A 26,515-nucleotide genomic window follows, 5' to 3' on the forward strand; every position below is an offset into this window, starting at 1 on the left:
ATTTATTTACTTCAAAACTAATTATTTTTTTGGTCAGAAAAATTATTTAAAAATTTAAAAACTACTTATAAGAATTATGAGTATTTGTTCCTGTGGTGATGCCTGGCTAACTGCATCTAATAAATATTTCTGGCAATTAAGCTATTTTTAAACCATGATAAAATAGAAATTCGTATTTAATCCTATGGTAGGGTTGCCAGTTCTAGCAAATAAAAATATAGGATGGCCAATTAAATTTGAATTTCAGATACATAATGAAGAGTGTTTTTAGTATAAGTATGTCTCAAATATGCACACATTTTTATATGTACAATATTTGGACAGGAACTACAAAATTGCTCATGTTTATCTGAAATTCACATTCAGCTAGGTGTCCTGTATTCTATCTGGAACTCTATCCTGGGCAATGGATAAAGCAGTGTAGGTTCTTGAGCATAAGGATTACATATTAAAATAGAATTTTAACAGGATCACTCCCTACTTCATTAGTGCCTATGATACACCAAGATCCTTATTCTTTTCTTTCTGAACCAAAGAGTAATCCATTGAACAAACACTAATGAACTCCTGCTAGGTATGAGACACTGCACCTGCTATTGGGGACACAAAATCAAACAAGCTTCCATCCTCACTCTCAAGAAACACAGAGCCTTTTTTAGCTCATACTTCTTACAGGATATTTTCTGGGAGTGAGGTGGGGGGAGGTTACTAAAGGTAAGAATATACCAAATCTGATAAAAACAGATCAATATGTTGTGAGTGTCTCTTAACTCTCAAAATTTAGTATTTTTTGGATGGTTTTAATATACCTTAAGGCTTTTAAAATTCTATGCTATAATGAATGTTTATGACAAGAATATTTTTGAAAATTGAGAAATTAAAAAAATAGTTTATAGAGTTTTATTTTCTTTGAGTCCTCATCATCATTTCTATTCTTCTGAAATATCTCTGTGGAAGTATAAAGAAGTAATATAATTTTGCAGAATGTGATTTACCAATGTAAGTTTACTAAATTTGACTTTATGACTATATTCCAGGAAAATAGAAAAGCAAAACTCAATAAGGAAATAATGCACAACTAAATTTTAATAAACGTCCCAGAGATAGAGCTTTGTGTCAAGTCCTTTGTACATTGACTTAGATTCATTTATTTTCTTTCTTCCTTCCTTCCTTTCGCTTTCTTTCTTTCTTTCTTTCTTTCTTTCTTTCTTTCTTTCTTTCTCTCTTTCTCTCTTTCTTTCTCTCTCTGTTTTAAGCACATTATTCCCTGAAGTTTATCCCTGTGATGTAACACAGTTGGATGACTGACTAGTTACTTACTACATAAATTCTAAAGTTCCATATTTTTTGATTGAGTAACAGTTTTCCGGTGTGGGGAAAGGATGACTGTGTAGCCACAGAAAAATGGAAGAGAGAATTGGAGTGTGCCATCCAAGCCTGACTGCTGTCAGATCCAGTTCTCACGTCCTCCTTGTTGGCTGTGGATCAGAGGGAATGGCCTGTGGTCAGCTCACCTTTGGCTAGTTTAAGTCAATGGATAGAAGTGACGGAGAGAGGCAGGCAGGAAGAATGGAGAAGCCAGGGTTTTTTGTTTTGTTTTGTTTTTCTCCCCATTCTCTCTCTTTCTGTATCCAGCAGCCTCTCTGACCAGTAATTCTCTGCCTTTTCCAGGGCCCCAGCTTTCCCCTGGTCCTCACCCCGGCCCTGTGCTCTGCCATTCCCTTGCCCTTCCCTGATCCAGGGAGGGCAGTGGCTAGCTGATGTTGTTGACTCATGGAGCCTATTTGGTTTCTCAAGTCCTCCATCTTCTATGGTACCAATTCCCTGAGTTAAACTCTGTTATATGTACTTTAAATGGTTTCTAGTTTTCCAGATAGATTCTGGGGACATGGGAGTTTTTAGGAGAATATCCAGACATCAAGGATCCATATTTCTTACTCTTTGACATCATCTTCAGGGAGTTTCAATTAACCAAATGAACAGCTGTTTCTTTACCACTAATGCTTTCTGTGTTTAAAGGATGAGAGACTGCTCAGGGTCTTTGGAGCAGGGTTCCTCGGGCGAGGATTCCTGAGAGCTTTTAGCTAGTAGAGCATGAATCTGTGCTTTGCCTCCAACCAAGTTCTTCTTTATTTTGTGAACACATACAGTTTCCTCTTTTTTTTTTTTTTTTTAAATAGACAGACATTGGTATCATTTCTAGATCAGTAATTCTTAAAATGAATATGTAAGGGAAAAGGGGAATAAAGGAAGGCAGAATGAAATGGGGAAAAAAAGGAGTTTTAAGGTGAGGGAAGCCAATAGGGAAGATAATAAGGAATCAGGTCATAAGACTGTTTTCTTGGAGAGGGGCAATACCTTTGATTAAAAGGGGACTAAGGAGGGGCACCTGGGTGGCTCAGTGGGTTAATCCTCTGCCTGGGGCTCAGGTCATGATCCCAGGGTCCTGGGATCGAGTCCCACATTGGGCTCTCTGCTCAGCGGGGAGCCTGCTTCCTCCTCTCTCTCTGCCTGCCTCTCTGCCTACTTGTGATTTCTCTTTCTCTGTTTCAAATAAATAAAAATCTTTAAAAAAGGGGGGGTTAAGGAATCTGTTTTCTCAAAAAGGTTACTCTGAACCCTGAAATTCATTAAACACTTTGCAGATTTCATACAAATGTGAAATCATAAGCCATAGTAAATAGAGGAAATGATGTTTACTATCTACATGGTAAATAGTAGTAATCACGGTCTTTCAGTGAACTTTGCAGCAAAGGAAAGGAAAATATTTCATAGTTAAAGCAGTGGGCTTGACAAATGGGCAGCAGTAGCAGAAACACAAAAGAGGGGAGAGGCCATCACATGTCCTTGCTTTGTTACATAGGTGTAAATGCCTTGCTCCAGAACACTTGTAATCTGGTGAGCAAAGAGCCTTGTTAGCTGACTTGTTGAAAAAGATCTGACCCTGAAGTAGGATTTGTATAAATCATAGGTCTCACTGCTTTCTTGGATCAACTATAAAAAGACAAGGTGTTTCTTAAATGTCCGAAGGCATTACTGCTGTACAATAGTGTAACATCACTCTTCAGAGCAAGGGCTTTGCAGTCAGGCTGCCTCAGTTCAAACGCAGCTTTGCTGTTTTTTTATCTGAGGCATCTTGCGCTAGTTAACCTCTCTGGGCCTCTTTTGTAAAGTAGGGTCAGAAACAGCACCTCCTACATAATGTTGTGAGGATTCCACATACTTGTAAAACAGCCCAGTACCTGGAACTTAGGAAGCCTTTGATAAAGGTGAAATATTATTATTATCATTATTATTTTAAGATTTTATTTATTTATTTGACACAGAGAGACACAGCGAGAGAGGAAGCACAAGCCGGGGGAGTGGGAGAGGGAGAAGCAGGCTTCCTGCTGAGCAAGGAGCCTGATGGGGGACTCAATCCCAGGACCCAGGGATCATGACCTGAGCCAAACGCAAATGTTTAATGACTGAGACACCCAGGAACCCCAATATGAAATATTATTATTGTCAAAGGTGGTACCTGTGATTTTGGAGCTTGTGTTAAATTCAAACTATGGGAAATACATTTAGAAAAATGCATAAACTTATATACCATATTAAATGTAAGAAATCCTGTTGATTTATAACTTGCTGCATCTTACAAGAAGACAAAAAAGACTCCACAGTGACAGCAGGGAGATTTGACAAACAAGAAGCAATAGTAAAACATTAAACATTGAAACTCCTTTCTTCAGGCACATTCTGCACATACACGTTGAAGAGATAGTGACCGTATGTTATAAAAGCAAAAAAGCAGAATAGTTGGGATTGGGAAATCTGCAGCAGAATAAAGTCACTATACTTAGATGGACAATACATTATGAAATAGGTCTGAAAATGTAACCATTCAGCTTATGAACCCTTTGTTTCCTAACAATTTTTAGCTTAGTGAAGTCAAATGACATTTTTTTTGACAGATGGAAATTTATGAGCTGTTTAGGGAAGTAAGCACGTCTTAATGGGCAACATCACCTTTTCCATAAATGTAAATGGAATTTTAAAAAATAGGTTAGATTGAAAACAATTGATAGAAACTTTCTTTCTCTCCCACTCTCTCCTGCTCCGTTTTTCCCTTCCTCTCTCTCTCCCTCTTCCTTCCTTCTGATGGATAGTGGTCCCAGTCTTCATATTAACAAATATCAAACCAGCAATAAAGACTGGCAGTTGCAGTTTTGAATGGACATCCATTTTGTCACGACACTGTTGGGACACCAGTTTTGTGACAGGTTCTGACCAAGTCCTACTATAATGACTTTGATGATTGATGGGGTCCATGTAGGATTTTCCACATGAGAACTCTGGAAACAAAAGACTTAAATAGCATTATTTGCAAGTGCAGTCAGGTTTAGGAAAGTGTAAATGATCATGCATAAAGTTCCAGGGAACTTATGATCATACTCTTCCCCTCCAGAACAAAGTAACACTTGTCGACTCAGATAAGTTAGTAGTCCATCTCACCCAATTCATTTGGCTGGAACAAGCTTACATGCTGGTGTGGGGAAGGCCACATGATTCTTCTTGGAAATGATAGGAGTATATCGTGTGATTTTAAGTTCATCAGGATCAAGTAATGTTGCTTCATAGTGAATCCATTGATCTACCTGTGGCAGTTTGTGCCAAACATATGCTGTGTTTTGACACCAATCCTTCCTCTTTAGAATTTGGAAACATCTATGGGTTTTGAATAGTTTAATGCCCTCACCTACTCATGTGTGAAAGGTAGCTCAGAACATTTATTAAAGATGACCTTACAGCAACATTTACAGAACTAGAAATAAGAGCACATGGTTGTGAGTAAGAAAATGGTCACTCTGCGCCCAGTCCTGAAGGACGATGAGTGGGAGCCTCCAAAGCCCAGTTTGCAGTCTCTCTCCTGGTTTTATTTGTATATTCTGTAAAATTGCGACCCTCCTACCATGAGACTCTCTATCATTTTGCAAACACTCAGAAGGATGAAGGGCTCAGAGCAGCTGAGGCAAAGTTAACCACAGCTTCTTGGTCACTAGTTTATGGGGACACCTGGCTGGTTAAGTTGGTGGAGCATGTGACTCTTGATCTCAGGGCTGTGAATTTGAGCCCCACATTGGGTGTAAAGATTACTTAAAAGTAAAATCTTTTTTAAAAAATTGCTAGTTTATGAGCAGAGGAGAGGCAAAATGAACATAGTAAAAGCAATCAAGTTTGACAAATGGGCGGCAAATAGTACAAAGCTTATAGAGGTTAGGAAGCTAGAATCAAATGGGACAACTATTCCTTTTTTCCTGAATGTTCTGCTTGTATGAGCCACCTATACAAGAAGGAATGCTGTCTCTTCTACTATATTGGGAGGAACAGCATCTCTTCTGCAAAGTTTTCCCAGGTCACCCCAAAAGAAACACAACCTCTCTTTTGCAGATTACCTTAGAACTTTAAATGTGCTCCTTTGCATGGTAATTAACATCTCATCTCCTCTGGGTTGGGTGAGACTGGAAGAAAAGGAAACAAAATAATACAAAAATGAATTTAGGTAAACAGATTTGATGATAACAAATAAGTTATTTTGATAGTGTGGTCATGGAAAGGATCTTTGAGGAGGTGGTAGATAAGCTGACACCTAAAGAATGAGCAGGATCTGGCTAAAACAGCAGGGAAAAGAATATTCCAGAGAGACAGAACAACATGGGCAAAGGCCCCAAGAAGAGAAAGGACCTGGGGTGTGTACTGAGGGAGCTGAATGTAGGCCAGTTTGACTAGAACTTGGGGAACATTCTGTTGCAGAAGAGAGCCTTAGAGAAGACAAATCTACATACAGAATATGTGTCTGTTCCAGTAAGGACAAAACACTGAAACCTTCCATGGTAGAAGGGGTATCAAATATAATAAACTTCCCACCACGTAACCAGCCAATCACCTGGGGAATGGTGCCATATGGGAGCTCAGTATTGGTCTCTGCTGCTGGCAGATCAGGCACTCAACATTGGCCAGAGTCACGTTGGCCTTGCTGAGCCCATGCATAACCTCCCTCCCTGCCACCATGGTCATTTTGTTCATGAGTCCATTGGGCAATGATAAGTGTGGTTGGGGAATGAAGCTGACTGGTATCCACAAAACAGGTCACACTTAATTATTAGGATTCTCCTTGTCTGGCATTGCCCTTTGGTGAGCATTCACATGAGACAGAAACATCTTCACAGTTTTTGCCCATTTAGATAGGTCTATCCACAAACCTCTTCCCCAAATATCTTTGTCTCCAATTTTCCAGTTGTCTTTCTTCTAAGTCTCTGACTATCCAACAACACCATTGGCCACTGCTTCCCCCTCCTTCAAAAAAAGAAAAGAAAAAAGAGAACCTGACTAGTACATCTAATTTCATTGGAAAAATTGGTTTTTAAGAATCATTTCTTTGTGGAATATATTGCTTGATCAGACATAGTAAATTTACCCATATAATTTAGCATACTCTGTCCAATGGACAAAATGCAGTAATTATTTTTTACTTAATTACTGGAAAGCTTGAATCATAAAAAGTAGTTGTCAGCTAAAAATATTTCTACTTAAACTTTGGTTTTGCTCATAATATGCATGAAAATTTATGAGTGCATTTACATTTAAAAACATACTTAAAGCCGGATACAAGGTCATCACTTCTTTTTGAAAAATGCATATGTTTGTTATCCCTTGAGGGATTTCCCCTTGAGGGAAATATGATCTTGCTAAGTATCTTTATTACTATGCCTTCCATATTCCACTCTTGTATCTGAAAATCATAGAAATCATGAAAATCATGGAAAATCAAAGCTAGAGACAAAAGAAGTAAGTAATATACTACCCAAAGCAGTCATAAAATATTTTTTTATTAACTCTGTTGAGGTTTTCAATTATGAAGTGGCAGAAATATTTAATTTGTATCTTAACATCATGGTGCAATTAATTTAATTATTTTTCTGAACAAAACAAATATGATACAAAAGCATGTGCTGGTAACTATCAGGGATTTATTCAGTTAACAAAATTGCAGTGAACCAAACAAAGCCCCTGGCTTCAAGGAGTTTGAATTCCAGTGGCAAGGCTAACTGTAAATAAATTAACAAATAAATATATAACATCATGTAATGAAAAGTATATTAAAATAATGGATTGTGTTCATAGCATTGATTATATTCAAATTTGGCTATAATGAAATCTTTTATTTTTGCCTCTTCAGAAAATCATGAAAAGCATGCTCCTTTGTAAATACAATCAACAGAGTTTGCTTCCTATTATAAAGAAAAACTTGGAAGGTAACTTGGAGCTAAAGAAGAATGTATTGAGCAGTTATTTTTGGTTTTAGTTTCTGTAATTTCTTTCCAATATGCAAAGTTAGGTTTGTGAAGAAAGCTCTCGTCTCTTTTACTTCCTGTTTTAGTAGTAAAACAGAAGTCTAGGAAAGTCAACTATGACCAAGCGATAATGACAGTTTATTCACTGGAGAACTTTGTTTTTCTCCTGCCCATAAGCATAGCCTTAGGAAGATGAAACCCTCACCACAGCACATGTGTACATTTTGCTGAATTGACCAAAAATTGCACAATCCAAATCCCAGTCTAAAAGTTGGGAATTACACTGGAAAACCTAACTGAAACTGACAAAAGATGATAATTATAAAAAAGATTAGTATTTGAGACCCCAAAAGTCAGTTGTTCAGAATAGTAATTACTAGAAACAAAATTCGATAATATTTTTGAAATTTATTCTTCAAAAGCCAGTCACTAGATGGACCAGTAGAAATCCTTCCTTAGCTGGCTGGAAAAGTAAAGTACTAAAATAAGTAGGCCTGTTCCATAGTAGTTTGTTTTGTATGTTAGGTAAGTACCTTTAGAGGTACTGAGGTATTTAGGATACCCAAGAGGAAACTTTTCAGTCTACTTTCATTCTTTCCAGTATCTTTCACATTAACTTCCCAAGGCATTTATTCTTGGTTATGTACCAGGGTGTTTATTCTTGGTTGTGTGGTGATCTATCAAGACAAAAATGAGTACTGAGACACTAGTCTTATCAGGATTACTTGCCATTAAATTTAGAAGCAGGTGGAACACATACCACCGAAGCTCCTGTTTTCTGCTCATGTTAAATCAGCACAATATTGACTATTTTCTTCACTGGACCTTTTCACAAGGAATCTATGCTCAGTCTTGGTGGGTCTCTACAATTGTCTTGCCTTAATGTGAGATTCAGTGTAAACTAATAGGTCAAGTGATAACTATCTATTAAAAATATTCCTTTCTTCTATCTACTTAAGATTCACTTTCCAGGAACTTCAGAAGCCTTAAGGGCAGAAACTACACTAAGCATTTGTTTAAGACTGTCTGCTTATACTAGGTGCATCTGTTTGGGTTTCTTCAAGTCCCTGAAGTTGCCTCCTGAGCTGTATCTATATCTGGTGAATTTTTAGCTTTTACCTCCCTCTTGATTCTTGAAACCACTGTCCTTTTTCTAAATCACTCTGCTTTCCTGTGAACACTGCCTTGACTCATCTTCATTGGCCAACAACACAAGGCATTTGTATTTAACAGACTCTGCTGAAGTTTGGAGTTTTACAGTGGCGTTCCTTGCAGTATTATCGACAAGCCAAAAGTTAAATTTTTAATAGTAGTTATCATGGTTGTACTGTGGCCTCCATTGGCCATCCATCCTGGTTTTCCTTTTTTTTGGTTGTCTCTCCTTAGGCTTTTTGTCCTCACTTGTGGTTAGAGTGCCATCCTCTCTCCTGTCCTTTCCTTGGAACCTGTTGGATTAGTTTACTTGGGCTGCCATAACAAAATACCACAGACCAGAGAGCTTAAACAATGGAAATGTATTGTCTCCCAGCTCTGGAGGCTCGAAGTCCAGGACTAAAGTGCTGGCTGGTTTGATTTTTCCGGAGGCCTCTTTCAGCTTGCAGTTGGCTGTGTTCTCTCTGTCGCTGCATGGCCTTTCCTCTGAGCATGTATTGCAGCCCTGATACCTCTCCTGTGTCTGAATTTCCTCTATTTTTTTAAGAAAGATTTTATTTATTTATTTGACAGAGAGAGATCACAAGTAGGCAGAGAGGCAGGCAGAGAGAGAGAGGGGGAAGCAGGCTCCCTGCTGAGCAGAGAGCTTGATGCAGGGCTCGATCCCAGGACCCTGAGACCATGACCAGAGCGGAAGGCAGAGGCTTAACCTGCTGAGCCACACAGGCACCCCTGAATTTCAGAACAGATTAAGGCCCACCCTAATAGCTTTACTTTAACTTAATTACCTCTTCAAAGGTCCTATCTTGACTATAATTACATTCCAAGGTACTAGGGTTTAAGGCTTTGACACAGGGATTTCATTGAGGACACAATCCAGTGCATAACATCTCCCACGTAATTTTCTTTCTTCTGTTTCATTGCCAGCCTCCAATCCTCAAATTTCAGTTTCATTTCCTTCTTTCTTTCTTGAGAGAGAGAAGGGAGGGGGAGGGGGCAACGGAAGAGGGAGAGGGAGAGAATCTTAAGCAGATTCCATGCCCAGTGCAGAGCCCAACATAGGTCTTGATCTCATGACCCTGAGATCATGACCTGAGCGGAAATCAAGAGTCAGACACTTAACTGACTGAGCTGCCCCGGTGCTCCTCAGTTCCATTTCTAAAGCGGAGCAACCTTGTTTTCTATTAAATACTCCGTATGTCCCAAACAAAATGTTATCTACTTTTGGACTTCATTTTTGTTTTTTTTTTTTTTGAAGCAATATAGCTCAGGTGGAAGTTTTAAAATTACAGTTTCTCCTACAATATAGGTAAATTCCATGGTCTGATTCCATCAGTATTTGTGCATAAGGAGGAAAAATACCATGAGTTATTCTCCTTGTCCTGAAGTTCCCTAAGGGCCACTGGATGGGTGGAATTGGCTGAGATGCCTGGTTTTCCTTTTAGAACTCATGTATTTTCTCTTGAGTTTACTCACCTGACTTATGATAAGAACTTGTAGAGACATTAATTCAGAGGAACCATCTTGTCAGCTGCTAGTATCAACCTCAAGACTTTTTTCAAACAAAAGGTATCTAGTGCATAACTCTTAACCTTACATTAATAAGCCAAAGGAATAGACCTGAGTCTCCATACCTCTCCTTCCCCAGTCTCTCCCGTCCTGACAGCCCCTCCTCCAATTCCATTCTTTTGGGAACTACTTTTTCAATTCAAGCACACTCACAGCACTCATTCATTCCAAGAAATCTTTATAAGCAGTTGGTCTATATTGTCTTTAATCTTTTAGATATTTTGCAAGGTAGCCATTATTAAACATATTAGATGAAAGGTCATAGGTCAAGGCCTCATGCAGCATCTTAATTTCATGCTATTTATTAACAGAATATGAATTTGACCTATGTCTACCAAGTCCAAATGTCCCTGCTCTTTTCACTGCACAAGAATAGCAGATATAAGAAACTTCTGTTTTTGAAACTGCCATAAGATGTTGGAATTCTCAACATTCATAGTCCCGTCTTCAAATATTTGGATACTGTAAGGTCTATCCCTATTTATATTCCTCTTCCTCTCTTTTAAAAGTTAAAGAAATTTGGGGGGGGAGATTTTTCCTTAATCCCATAGTCCCCTAAGATTACTCTCATTGATTTTACATTTTACCTTCCTATCCTGGTTAAAATTAGTTAACATTCTGACTAGTCTCCTCAGCCAGCCAGCCCTGGTTGAGGCAAGGAGAGAATTGAGTCATGCCTGTCAAGGTCATATACAGCAGTAGATGGGAGGCACTGAAGGGAAGAAAAGTCCTGGGTCAATGCCAAAATGGAGTAAATTATTGAGACATCATTCTAGGAAGCAGAAAGCTGGTGAAAGTTTTGGGAAATAAATGCAACTTCATGAACCAGGAAGTTGTTCAAAAGGTGAATCATGAAGAAAAACCCCGAAGAAGCAACAGACTAAAACAATGTGGCCAAGGACACATAATAAACATAGGTTGAAGGTTAGTTCAGGAACAAAACCTTTGATTGTGTTGATATTATCCTTTATGCATTTCTTAGCTATATCATTAAGGCCCAGTTAAAATGCCACTAGGACTGGAATTTTAGATCTACCTCTCTATAATAAATTATCATAAAAAAATTATCGTGTTATAGATATTTAAGTTAACTGCTTGATGAGTATTATGTGGTTCTTCTGAATTCCTTTTCTTTCTAAAGTCATCATGATGGGGAAGAGAGACACAAACATGATCAGTAATAAATTTTTATTGCATGCTTAAATCATCGTAACACCTTTATGACAGAAACATATTATTTTCATTGCACAGATGAGACAATGGAGGTACAAGAATGCTGAGTAACTTTCTCATGTTTACACAATGAATAAGTGGCATAGCAAGGATTTGAACTGATTACTATGCAGTGAGGCTAGAGATAAAATAATGATATAGTATAAACAAGTGAGGATCTAATGATTTCTTCTTGGATGAAAATCAGAGAGTTCTGCTAATGGGATGCCATATATTCTATGAGTCATCCCATGACTTGGTGCCCATATAAATATTACCTCTGTGCTCTCACATTAATATTACCCTTGATACTGTTCTCATTACCCAAATGCTAAAAGTAATACATGAGAAAGGATTCATCCTGATTTTTCTTTTACCAAGCCCCTCCAAGTTTTATTTATTTTTATTTTCTTTAAGATTTTATTTATCCATCTGACAGAGATCACAAGTAGGCAGAGAGGCAGGCAGAGGTGGCGGGTGGGGGGGATTCAGGCTCCCTGCTGAGCAGAGAGCCCAATGCAGGGCTCAATCCCAGGACCCTGGGATCATGACCTGAGCTGAAGGCAGAGGCTTTAACCCACTGAGCCACCCAGGCACCCCTCCAAGTTTTAAAGACTTTCTCACTCTACAGAGCTGGGGGTGTTCTATTCAAGTTAATTTTTTTAAGCCTGTATTTAAATTCTAGTTCATTAACATATAGTGTAATATTTGTTTCAGGAGTAGAACTTAGTGATTCATCACTCACATATAACACACAGTGCTCATCACAATAAGAGCTTTCCTTAATTCCCAACACCCAGTTAGTCCATCCCTCACCCACCTCCTCTCCAGCAACCCTCCATTTATTCTTTATAGTTTAGAGTCTTTTATGGTTTGCCTCCCTTTCTTCCCCCTTCCCCTATGTTCATCTGTTTTGTTTCTTAAATTCTACATATGAGTGAAATCATATGGTATTTGTCTTTCTCTGACTGACCTATTTTGCTTAGTATAATATACTTTAGCTCCATCCACATTGTTGCAAGTGGCAAGATTTCATTCTTTTCGATGGCCAAATAATATTCCATTATATGTATAAACCACAGCTTCTTCATCCATTCATCAGCCAATGGACATTTGGGCTCTTTCCATCATTTGGTTATTGTTGATAATGCTGCTATAAATATTGGGGTGCATGTGCCCCTCTGAGTATTTTTTTATAGTTTTGGTAAATACTTAGCAGTGCAATTGCTGGGTCATAGGGTGGTTCTATTTTTAATTTAGTTTTATTGATTGTTTCCTTCACTGTGAAGATTTTTATCTTGATGAAGTTCCAATGGCTCATTTATGCTTTTGTTTCTCTTGCCTTCAGAGATGTATTTAGTAAGAAGTTGCTATGGCCAAGATCAAAGAGATTACCACCTGTGTTCTCCTATAGGATTTTGATGGTTTCGAGTCTGATATTAGGTCTTTCACCCATTTTGAATTATTACCAATGAATTCCTTTATGTTTGTTATTATTTGATTTATATACCCAGGTTCCCCAAAGTTGGAGGCATAAATATTTGCTTATTAGATCTTCTTGTTGGACAAACCTTTTAATTAAGATGTAATACCCTTCTTCATCTCTTGTTGCAGTCTTTTCTCTAAAATCCAGTTTTTCTGATATAAGTATGACTATTCTTTCTTTTGAAATCCATTAACAGATAAATGGTTCTCTATCCCCTCACTTTCAATTTGCAGGTGTCTTTAAGTCTAAAATGAGTCTCTTATAGGCAGTGTATGGATGGGCCTTGTTTGGTTGTTTTTTTTTTTTTTAATCCATTCTGATACCCTATGTCTTTTGATTGAAGTGTTTAGTCCATTTACATTCACAGTGATTATTGATAGATATGAATTTAGTGCCATTGTATTAACTGTAAATCTGGTGTTTGTGGAGATTTTCTCTGTTCCTTTCTAGCCTTTGTTGTTTTTGGTCATTCTTTCTCACTCAGAGTCCCTTTTAATATTTCTTGTAGGGATGGTTTGATGGTCACAAACTCCTTTAGTTTTTGTTTGTCTTAGGAACTCTTTGTCTCTCTTATTCTGAATGAGAGCCTTGCTGGATGAAGTGTTCTTGACTACATATTTTCCCCATTCATCACATGGAATGTATCATGCCATTCCCTCTGGCCTGTTGAGTGTCTATGGAGAGATCTGCTGCTACCTTATTTGTCTTCTATTGTAGGTTAGGGTTTTCTTTTTCTTTGCTGCTTTAGGGACTCTTTCCTTATCTCTGTATTTTGCCAATTTTACTATGATATGTTTTCATGTTGGTCTGCTTTTATTCATTTTGATGGGAGTTCTCTGTGCCTCCTGGATTTGGATGTCTGTTTCCTTCCCAGGTTAGGGAAGTTTTCAGCTATAATTTGCTCAGATAAACCTTCTGCCCCTTTTTCCCTCTCTTCTTCTTCTGGGACTCCTATGATATAAATGCTATTTTGCTTTACGGAGTTCCTGAATTCCCTACATCTATATTTGTGACCCAATATTTTTCTTTCCCTCTTCTTTTCAGCTTCATTATTTTCCATATATTTTTTTAAGATTTTATTTATTTATTTGACAGAGAGAGATCACAAGCAGGCAGAGAGACAGGCAGAGAGAGAGGGGGAAACAGGCTCCCCACCAAGCAGAGAGCCCGATGTGGGGCTTGATCCCAGGATTCTGGGATCACCACCTGAGCCAAAGGCAGAGGTTTTAACCCTCTGAGCCACCCAGGCACCCCCATTATTTTCCATGATTTTATCTTCTATCTCACTAATTCGTTCCTCTTCTTCTTCCATCCTATGGTCATTACATCCAGTTGGTTTTGCACCTTGGTTATAACATTTTTAAATTTCAGCCTGACTAGTTTTTAGGTCTTTTATCTCTGTGGTACGGGAGTACCCGGTGTTTTCTAGACTTTTCTCAAGCCCAGCTAGTATCCTTAGTATCTTTATGATTGTTGTTTTAAGTTCTCATTCAGGCATATTACTTATATCTGTTTTGATTATATCTCTGGACATGACCTCTTCTTGCTCTTTCTTTTGGGATAAATTCCTCTACCTTGGCAATCTTGGCATTTTTATCCAGGTCTCTGTCTTCTCTGTGTTATGAAAGCCTGTTATGTTTCCTGCTCCTGACAATGATGGCTATATTAAGAAGAGGTTCTATATGGTCCAGGGCCTGGGTCTTCAGGAACTGTTTCTGGTGTATGCTGTGTACATGCTGTGGTTGTGTTTTGGCTGCTCTTTTCCTCAGGTCAGACCTCTGCAGAATTTCTTCTTGCCTGCAGTAAGGAATGTATGGGCCTTGTCAACAGTGTGTAGCAAGTTTCAACTAGGTGTATTTTGATCTGCTTATTAAAAGAGGCTTGATCGTCTTTCCATAAATCTTATGCTTACAGCACTCTATGGTCAGTAGACTTGGGGGGTGCAGGGCAGGGGGATTGTTTGTGCTCATCTTCTAGGGGAGGGACCTACTGCTGCTCTGACTCTCAGGCACATCTGCCCTAGTTCAGAAGCACCTGCAGAGTACAAAGTGGTGAGGCTTGATCTAAGTGGCTCAAGCTTCCATTGTGGGGTGCTGTGCTGCTCACTGGAGGCAGAAAGTGGTGATGGGTCAGGCGGGGCAAGGAATGGCATCAGCCTGCTTTCTCATTCCTAGGAGGGGTGTTCATGCCCACCACTTCAGTAAGCCCTCACAGAAGAGTGAATAATTTCTCCTTATTTGTCCCAGACATCCCTCAGATCCCTGCCTTCACCCTGTCTATGTCTGACAAATAGCAGTGCAGTGTTCCTGTGTTTTATCTCAGGCGTGCCAGCTGGGTTTCAAAACCCTGAACTTTAGGGACCCAGCGTGGTGTGGGCCCACACTGATTCTTTGGGGAAGGGTCTCGCTTCACTGTGGCTAGTGCCGGTTTTTCCCAGAAGGTCAGTCACACGAATATGCAGGGGCTTAGAGTTCATGGTAAAGCACAGAATAAAGCAGTTATCCAGGTTAGCTGCCTTCAGCAGGCATCTCTGCTTATATGCTAATGAATAGGACACCTTAATGGTGTCCACTGGCACTTTTGTCCCTGGAAAGGCAGTGCTACCTCTCCCAAATGCAACCAAGAAGGAGAACTGTCTCTTCCAGTGTGATTCAGGGGGTCCTTAGGCCATACTGTCTGCCCCTGGGCCTCTGCCCTCCTTCTTCCCAGGAGCACCTCTATGTCCAGCAGGCTCCACCGGGTGAGGGTGTGGACTTCTAAAACTTCAGACTTTAAGATCTGTTGCTCGTAAAAACTTACAATAATCAACCCCATCACTGTTTTCCCCATCAATGGTTTTGGGGAAGTGTGTGTGTGTGTGTGTGTGTGTGTGTGTGTGTGTGTGTGCAATGCCCTGTGCTCTTTTCTCTCTCTCTCTCCTCTGTCCCTGGTCAGGGATTCCTTTGCTCTGCATCACTGGTGATTCTGTTCTTCCCCAAATCATTTCTCTGTATCCCCTGCCTTCTACAAGGTGTCCTCTTTTCTCCTTCTAATTGTGCAGTCTGTTTTCTCAGTCCTCAGATCAATTTCCTAAGTGTTCAGACTGATCTAGCTGTCTTAGAGGGATGAGGCAACCATGGAGTGCTCCTTCTACTCTGCCATCTTAATTTCTCTCCTCAAGTTAATTTCAGAAATTCTAGATATCAAGTGCTATAACTATTCATTGCTTGCGCTGAATATTTGGTAAAAAATAGAGTCAGGTAACATGATAAAATCCACATGACAATTTTTGTGCTTCAAGAAGTTTGGATATAAGAAATTACTTTCTGAACAAAATGTTCTCTCGTGAATAGTTCTTTCTGTAATTATTATCCCAAGCATAAGAGTAGACTGGCCTAGAAATATTAGTTAAATTCCCTTTTCATTGTCATGATTCTTTAATAGAAGTTCCCATAAGAAAAGTTCAACAGATTAAGGAAAACTATTTCCCAAACATTTTAAATGATTATTTATTTATTTGACAGACAGAGATCACAAGCAGGAAGAGAGGCAGGCAGGGGCGGGGGTGGGAGGAAGCAGGCTCCTCGCTGAGCAGAGAGCCCGATGTGGGGCTCAATCCCAAGACCCTGGGATCATGACCCGAGCCGAAGGCAGAAGCTTTAACCCACTGAGCCACCTAGGCACCCTATTTCCCAAACATTTATCAGTTAATGTGAAAAGTCTAGTTTCTCCATATTTTCCATTTATTTTTAGGTTGTATGATCATAGGAGTAAAAAATATCTCTAATAATGCCCACAACTAATGAAGTTAAGGGGAAACCATAGCTAATTCTAGTGCTCAGGACACGGAGGTTTTTGAAAAATGATTTTGCCATTTGAATAATTCTGTAATTATCATTAACCTGCCTATAGTTGTAGAAAATAATGACATTGAAAGGATTAATTAATAATACATCATATTTCTGGACTGGATTCTATTAAAACAAAACAGAATAAATATATAAAAAATAGATTTCTGGGGCAGATGGCAGAGTAAGAGATTCCTAAACTCACCTCATCCCATAGATATGCATAGATAGCACCCACATCATATGAACACCCACCACTGTAAATAATCCAGAAAATGACCAAAGATTGGCAAAACAGACTCCATAGCTACATGTAGAGAAGAGACAACACTGAGATGGTAAAAAGGGTAGAGACATGGTGGGAAACCAAAGTGACCCTTGAGACTGTCCACTGGAGGGAGAGACACCATAAGTACCAAGAAGGGGGAGGAGCAGACTGCACACTAGGCACCCTGGGTATGGGGGACCTGCACTGGGAAGATGGATCCCCATAACATTTGACTTTGAAAACCACAGGGCTTAACTTTGTAAGGTTTACACTTTTTTTTCAGGTAAGGACAAGAGTGCTTATACAGATTTTCTAGCTAAATACATTTATTAAATATTATTAATCATATGAAGAACAGCATCTTTAATGCTGTTTTAGAACCCTTTTGGTGAAGATTCAAATAGTGATTATTTGAAGCACTTGCTGAAACAACTCTGGAATATGGACTCCTGATTATGGTCTTCCAAATACTTAAAGTACATGAGTGTGAATTACTGCTCAGAGTATTATAAATATTAACTAACTGCCCTCAGGGTGTGGACTAAAGTTAAAACACACACACACACACATGCAGACACACACACTCTGTTTAGGTGACTATTTTAAAGTGTATTTCTGACAACTGAATGGCATCATATGCACGATGTAATACCAAATTCTTTCGTTGTCTTTATATCACCTATTTTATATTATCTCATCTATATTATCCTCTAGGTCATTAAAGTCCAGGCATACTTATTTCTGTGCCATTTCTCCATCATGTGCTGCCTAATTTTGCACAGCACCTTTGCATCTGTAGTTTTTTTGCTTGGAATATTTCCTCAGATAGTCAGTCATATGGCTAGTTCCTTCACTTTACTCAAGTACCTTGAACAGATGTTACTTTCTCAAGAGAGCTTTGCTGATCACCCTAGTACTTCTCACTCTTTATCCTCTTCCCCTTCTTTCCTTTCCATAGAACTTACCCTCACTTGAAATCTTGTTATACATTAATTAATTAATTTGGTTGTTATCTGTTTCCCTCACCTGAAATAAGGTCTACGAGAGCAGGACATTTCCTCTTTGGTTCATTATTTTATCAATAGTGCCTGAAAGATGGTAGTGCTTAGAAATCTTCACCAAATTAATGGGTGACTCTATATTCATTCAAACTGTAATATCTTTACCTATATTCTATCATGGTATAATAGATTTCTTAACTCATTGAAAATCTGTTGGATGATGCTTAACTGATTCTTTGAAATGGGATCCAAATCACACTGCAGGCTAAGTGGCAGCTGGAGTGAAAGTGGCCCAGCGTGGAACTTGTGGTATTCATTTCTCCATTTTGTTTTTTTATACAACACACATTTCTGGAGCATTATGTGTCAGACACCATGATAGCTCACCAGCAGGTTAGGAGTCTGTCTTTATCAGGTTGAAAGTCTATGAGGGAAGACAGACAATGAAATAAGCAATTAAAATCAACAATGATAGGTGCTATTATAAGATAAACCAGGATACTATATTCTTATCTGTTTGGAAAAGCTGATCACTAAATTTCTAGGTACTTTGCAAGCTGTTATTAAATTTAGCCTTTATTAAAAATTAAAATATGTAAACTTGCAATTACATGAACTATATTAAAAGTAAAGCAAAATCAAAGATTACATATAAAACAAAGCATTAAAATAAATGCTTAAAATTAATCATTTCCTAATTATCTGGCTCTTGAAGTTATTTACATCTATTGTATCCGTTTTGTGGAATCGTCATATTATGATGGTTACTATGCATCTTTCCCCAACTCTGAATTCAGTTATAATCACTTTAGTAGTTTGAAATTAACTATGGTATGAGTATCTATACCAATGAAATTGCTGAAAGTCCAATTTTTCCCCTCAGAGAGCCAGCTATAAACATTTATTAGTACACTGTTGCTATAAGGGCACCTAACCTTGCTTGGTGACATCAGGTAAGGGACCTGAAAAGGAAAGCAGGAGTTAACCAGTGCAAAGTTGCAAGAGTGCTGGAGAGCATTCCTACCAATATCAAGGACAAATAGGTGAAATAGTTCTTATCCTCATTATTATACTCCGTGCCTCTCTAGAATCATAACTTCTTCCTAACTTAAAAAATAGGTATACAATGCATAGTTATAGGAAGTCCACTGTGCGTTATAGAAAGAAGACTGTCTCTTGCATCTTGCTTCCTTTCTCTGTCCTCTCTCTGTTTGTGTCTTTCTTTGTTATTGGATGATCTTCTGAAATGGTTGCTTCCTGCTACCTGATTAACATTTCCTGGTGTTTAATAAGAGCTAGTTTGCAGACTTCTCATTTGCTTGGCTTAGCCTGGGAGAGGAGACCAGGAGTCAGGGGCAACTGTGCAGTCAAGCAAGGTCCTATGCCTGGAAGGGCACTGCCACATTTGGTTTAATGTTCTACTGGTATTGCTTCTCAGCCTTTCGGCTAAGACCAAGTGTTCTACTGTTGTTGTATTGAAATTCTTGATACTCTTCCTACAGGGGACCCCATATAACTATTCTATATATAACATGTATATAACAAAATACTGAACTTTGCTAATCATATGGCCAGTCCTGCTAGAGTTCAAATAGGGATGACACCTAGGTTTCTAACAATAACAAAATCCTTACTAGCAACTTGGTATGTTGTGCATGAACTGACAAAATAGAATTTCTTTAAAATTTTTAATGAAGGGTGCATGTGTGGCTCAGTCGGTTGGGTTCTGCCTTCAGCTCAGGGTCCTGGGATCTAGCCCAGCATCAGGCTCTGTGCTTGGTAGGCAGCCTCCTTCCCCTCTCTCTCTGCCTACTTGTGATCTCTTTCTCTGTCAAATAAATGAATAAAATAAAATATTAAAAAAAATAAATTTTTTAATGAGTGTACAATTTAGTCATGAACTACAATAAAATTGATATAAAAGAACAAATTAAAAAATTATTTATTACTTTGACAGAGACAGAGAGCACACAAGCAGAGGGAGCAGCAGGCAGAGGGAGTGGGAGAAACAGGCTTCCTACTGAGTAGGGAACCTGATGCCGATGTGGGGCTCTATCCCACATCATGACCATAGCTGAAGGTACTTAACTGCCTGAGCCACCCAGTTGCCGCAATAAAAGAACACTTTAAACAAATCAGGTTTTGAAGGTTTAATGGGAATTTTTGTTTCATAAGATTAACAAGACTAGGGGCACCTCGGTGACTCAGATGGTTAAGCGTCTGCCTTCACCTCAGGTCATGATCTCCAGGTCCTGGCATGGAGCCCCACATTGGGCTCCTAGCTCAGTGGGGAGCCTGCTTTTCCCTCTCCCTCTGCCTCTCCCCCTGCTTGTGCTCTCTCTGTCTCTGTCTCTCTCTCAAGTGAAATCTTAAAAAAAAAAAAAAAAGATTAACAAGACTGTGCCCATTTCAACATATTTCATGAATCAGTTATGATGTGAAATTAAAGTGTTTCTTTTGACAAGAAAAGTTTTGGTAATATTAGGTTGACCAAAAACATCATCAAAATAGAAACGACAAAGCTTTTTCAAACACAAAATGCCTTATACTACAAAAATCTAAATTCATAGGTGATGCAACACCAATCTTAAGCATCATTAAGATAAATGTCAAAGGAGTCATGTGCAATGGCATTACGTGACCTAGTAGCGTCTAGTAATTTTCACAACTTTGTATTAACTGAATTCATATTCCTTCAGAATTGTATTATATATTTTTCTTTGACTTCAGATTCTTGAAACAAATCCAAAGCAACATCTAACATGACTGAAAAATTTTTAACGATCTGAAAATTACTTTATTTGTTTTGCTATTAAGCCCTCCTCTGGGAGAGCTTCTGGTAATATCGGGGACTAAGCTGAGAAGAGACCCCTCTCACTACAGACACAGAAATGTTGGTTAAAACCTAACAACAAAAGCAAACAATAAAACAGAGCTAGACTTGAGATCAAGAAAGGAAAATCTGTGATAACTAGAAAACAAGAAGGAACTCAAACACACAGTGGTAAACAATAGATACTGCAAAATACCTCTTCAGTACTTTCTGAGGTAAACTGTTAAAGAAAAATTTATAAATCTTTATAATCATAAAGCTTATAAGAAAAATTTACAATAAATTTATAAATCATGTGAGGAAATGATATACATAGAATGAAAACATTCAATAGTTAAGAGAATTAACCCTCCAAATCCGAGAAAATAAAACAATGAGATAACAAAATGCATATACTAAAACTATAAAGATGAAAAATTATGTTTTGCATGAGTGAAGAGATAAAACAAAGACTAGACATCTGTGGTGAATGCAGCAGTGTGCTGCCCAGAATAACTCCTTCCTCCCCTCCTCATGCCCACTTTGGAACTGAAGTGCTCAATCCCCTGTTGCTTAAAATGTTGGCAGTTGGTAGCTCTCCACTGGGCCCCTCTCTCAGCACTGGCTCAGCACAGCCCTCTCTCTGACTGGGAATAGCTGCCACACCCAAGGTCATTTCCCCTTCCTGGGGCCAGCCCACAGCCAATAACAAACTGTGTGACATTTTAAAGGCCCAACCCTATTAGTCCAATTCAGGAGAGTTCTGAGGGGCCAGCCCAGTCTGACTTGCCAGTGGGAGTGAAGTGAAATGTTGGAGTCAGGGAGCAAATGGTCAAGAAAGAATTCTTGAGACGTCTTGGGTGCAAAAAGGTGATTTTATTAAAGAACAGGGACAGGAACTGTGGGCAGAGAGAGCTGCACTGGGGTTGTGAGAAGTGACTGATTATATACTTTCAAGTTGGGAGAGGTTTGGGGATAGCATAAGTGTCTAAGGAATTTGGAAGCAAGGTTTTCAGGACCTTGAGGGGCTAGCTGCTATTAAGATAAGGTCATTTACCACTGTCTAGTAAAACCCTAGTCATGAGACCCTTTAGATGTATATCAGTGGACTATATGCTTGAATGATTGCTAACATATATCTTAGGAGGTAGAGATAAAGGAACTTCCCAAAGGGATTTTCATATGTCAAAGAAGACAGAGATCAGGCTAATTCAAGCTAAGGTTGCCTTTGCCTTTAGCAAAGTATTAAGATTAAGGCAGTTGAGTTCCTGGAGGAAGGTTACCCTGTCTTAAGTACTAATCAATGGGTTAAAGTTATAAGGAAGTTTAATTTTTTTTTTTTTCCTTTGCAGTTGTTCTCCACATCAGGATCAGCTGGGTCTTTATTGTCACTTTCCTATAGTTCAACTTCTCTCTCTGCCAGTTCTGTTTCTTTCCCTCCCCTCAAAGATGCTGAGCCCATGAGAACTTTTCCAAAAACCTCCTGCAAGAACACCTTCATCTGTTGGTTTGATCCTCTGATTTTCTTGTCTTTTCTTCATATTGTCCATTACTTTAGACTAGTCTTTTCTTATTAACTGCAGTACCTTCTCTAATTCCTCTAACAATGTTTATTATATTTTCTTTGACCTTTTCTTCTCTGAGCTGTCTCAGTTTATTCTAAATTCTCTCTTTTAAAAAATATTTTTTGGTCTTAGTCTTTTAAGTTAGAGGCCCCACTGAGACTGTAAGGTGATTTTTGACCATCAGTTCCTATTTAGGAGTGAGGCGTCAAAAGGATATTAGATAGCACTTACTGTGTATTAAACATTGTCCCAAGCCCTTTGCATAATTAACAAATTTAATCTTAATCAGCTGAATTGTGTCCCCTCAAAATTCATACGTTGAAGTTCTATTTCCCGGTACCTCAGAATGTAACCTCCCTGGTGGTCTAGTGGTTAGGATTCGGCACTCTCACCCAGTATCTCAGAATGTGAATATATTTGGAGCTAGGATTTTTAAAAAGGTAATTAGGTTAAAATGAAAAAATATGGGTGGGCCCTAATCCAATATGACTGGTATAAGAAGAGGAGATTAGAAAGGGACACAGAAGAAAAACCATGCGAAGATACAGAGTGAAGGCAGCCATCTACAGGCCAAGGAAAAAGGCCTCAGAGGGAATAAATCCTGCTGACTGCTTTATCTTGGACTTCGAGTCTCCAAAACTGAAAGAATACATTTCTAGTGTTTAAGACGTCCAACGTGTGGTACTTTGTTATGGCAGCCCTAGCAAACTAATATATATCCCAACAATAGCCCCAATGAAGAAACTGTTACTATCCCCATTTTATTCAAACATGAAATATTAGCCCAAGGCCAAAGGGAGGCTTGGGTAAAGCCTGGATTTGAACCTAGGCAGTTGTCTTCAGAGTCTGAGCTCTTAACCAAGGCCTCCCCTGACTCTCTGGTTGAACACTCCATCTTTGGGTGGGTCTTGTTTTCTAATGGATGTTATCACTGTAAATTGGCCCAGGGTTGAGCTTGCTTTTTTCTTTGGGACATCCCTCAGGGTCTGTGTCTCTAGCTCTTCTCTTTATGGCCAGTTAATTTCTCCAGAGAGGAGTCCTTTAGTCTCTTGTATGTGATGGTAAGGAGAGAAAGCAATGAAGCCCTACAGTTCACCATACATACTTCACTTAATCTCATTTTCAGCCTCAAGTTTCCCAATATTCCTTCCAGCCAATGTTTCCAAATCTGGAGCCTTTCTGATTGAGTGCCTTCAGGAGCTATATCTGTGGTCCCCCCAGTGGCTGCATGGGTGGTGAGGAGAATGAGGGTTAGTTGCCCTAATCAACAAAGTGGAAGACATTACCTGATTTCTTCAGTCTAGGCTTTTGTCTAGCCTGTTGGATTCAGCCTCACACGTTGATCCCACCACAGAAATACCTAATGCTTCAAATCATGGGCCCTTCTAATCTTCTGCAGGAACATCACATTTCTTCCTCTGTGCCCTGGGGTTTCTATCTCCTATATCAACCATCTCAGTTACTATCATTCCTTCTATTTCCCACCTTCCAATATGCTGACATATTTGGTCCACTGTTGTTTCCTTTTCTATTTTCTCTCCTTGAGTTAACAGGCTTTGGTATTGTTCTATGGTCATGTTACTGAGTTTGGGAAGAGAAAGAAGATAAACTTTCAATCTGAACTATTTTCCCAGATCTTCTCATACCACCTGTTCCATGAAGCTGCTCAAGTGCTGGTTTTTGTACTTCTTTCTGTTATTGGCTTGTTTAAAATGGTTATGTAGATGGGAAGAACACAGTAAGTGGATGTTTTGATTAAATTTAGACTTGCTTTGCCAATATTGAAAGTAGGATGGATCATATGTGCTGTTCTTAGAACCACACAGACATGATTCTGAGAAATGCTCTTCTATTTGAAGTAGATTGCCTATACACACCAGGCTTCCCCAATCAATAATATTATTTGACTTTGGAAAAATATCTTATTTTTCTTTTAGTAAGTCTTTTAAAGTAAACTAAACAATCCAACCAGTCAACCAATCAACTGACACTTTCCAGGTTTGGCTTCAGACTGGTAGGATGAAGCACACCCTTAACTCACCCTCCCTTTACCAGACAGACATACTTTTGAGTTTGATTACTTAATTTCTTCATTAATGAGAAACTTAATAGTAGTGATGTGGCTAGAGATGGAGCAAGTTATCATTCCTTAAGGCAGTAACAGCTGGTTTGTACAATCCCTTTTGTTGGGGAGGAGATCAGGGATTGCAGGCTGTTGTCAGTGATGCTGTAGTAGGGTATGGTTGTGCTGCCATTGAGAAACTGGAATTCTGTGTCTGCTCTTTTTTTTCCTCCAGAGGATTACATCACCCATGCAGAGAAAAATAAAATTTGTGTGATTTTATTTAAATCATAAAATATTTGCTAACTTGGAGTTATTTGTGGGTCTTACCTCAACTTGAATCAACATTGTTATTCATGGAGAGAAAACAGAAAACTCCCTAAAACAGTAATCAGCTGCTACTGTCATCACTAAAGTTTTTTTTCTTTTCAAAGACACTGTATAAAAACCTGCAACATACTATATTTACTAACAAGGGTACTACAGAGAAGGCAAACATTTAAAAGAAGGAAGTAGTCTGTATCCATCTACCAAAGGTACATTTTATATTGTTAGCACCAAAGTAAACTTTGAGGATCTCATTTTTTGGCTAATAAGCCAAGGGTAATGATGTATCTGGTGTTGGTTCTACTACATTTCACTAACTTAAGTTGATTTGGGATGATTTTTATTTTTAAAAAATTCACAGAAGTTCCTTAACAGGTCATATTTTACCTGTTCACTCAGTTTCCTTATTGGTAGTAGATTCAAGCTCCTCTACCATTGATTTCCATTGTACTATTTTTAGTGGTAATTTTTCTTTTATAACATTTAAGGGCTATAAAATCCTTCAAATTTTGGCTGAAAGAAAGAAAAAAAAATTTTAAACACTGATTCTGGATCCTGGGAGAAATAATACATAGACCTGCTTATGTGTAGCTCTAATGCACTGGTGTCTGGATGACAAGCCTAGACTATTTACTGAGTGCTTGAAAAAGCTGTAAATGTATTAAAAGACAAACCCCTCTTAGAGGTATTCAGGACTGGAACTCTTGAATTTTTGGAAAACATCCTAGAAAACACCATTTCTAGGTGTTTTGAACATTTGTGATCTACAGAAGTCACCAGAGTATAATATTCTAAGAGTTTAATTTTTTTCCTTAATTTTTGAAAATCCTAAAACTTGGAAAAACTTTCATTTGTCACTTTGATGAATGATGTATCCAGATTCTATTACATCATTATTAGGCCACAAGTGGAAAAGTAAAAACAAATGGGAGTAAATTAAAGAAACTGTGTTTACAGAGGTTATTTTGGCATTTCCAGTCTCCCCTTTTTCCTTTAAACCTCTGAAACTTCCAGCATGTGCTATGTAATGACAATGATGCTAGGTTTTCAAATGTTTGTGGAAGGCATGGCTCTTGAATAGTTTGTGCCCATGGCTTAAATGTTCTTGGAGTCCCATGAATATCTTGCAGTATGGTTAAAAAAATACTTTTTATAGAATTGTTTTTTGGACAGTTCTGCATTTTTTTAGTATGCTTGTGCTAAGTGTTCATTGGCCTAGAACAAGAAAATTTCTCTAGGGATTTGTTTCATTTCAACTTCCTAAGACAAGAGTGTGGACAGGCAAATGGATTTCCAGTGTTAACATTTATTGAGTTAAATAAGGTGCCATTTCAAGGTAATCAGTCAGATTTGAAGGAGAGATAAAGAGTTTCCCAGATAAAAGATGAAGGAGTTTATCATCACTAAATCAGCCTTACAAGAAATGTTAAAAAAAGAAATCTTTAAGTAGAAAAGATATGCTATAATTAGACATAAGAAAAAATATGAATAAAAGATATAAAATATGACAACATACACATAAAAGGCAGAGAAGGGAGCAAAAGGGAAGAGGTGAGGGAAAAGAAGATAAAAAAAGATTTTTTTTTCTTTTTCTTTCTTTTTTTAGAATGAGCTTGAACTTCAATGACCATCAAATTAATATGGACTTCTATTTATGTAGGATAAACCCAAAATTTATGATAAATCCACAAAAAATAAAGAAAAATAAAGCCAAATGAAAAATTATAGATACTCATTAATCACAAAGAAAGAGAACAAGAGAAGAAGGAGCAAAGAACTACAAAAACAACCAGAAAACGAATTTTAAAAATGGCAAAAGCAATACATAGCTATCAATTATTGCATTAAATGTAAATTGCCAACCAAAAGACATAGAATGGCAGAATGGATAAAAAGA

Source organism: Mustela nivalis (genome assembly GCF_964662115.1).
Source record: "Mustela nivalis genome assembly, chromosome: 4".
NCBI classification, from domain to species: domain Eukaryota; kingdom Metazoa; phylum Chordata; class Mammalia; order Carnivora; family Mustelidae; genus Mustela; species Mustela nivalis.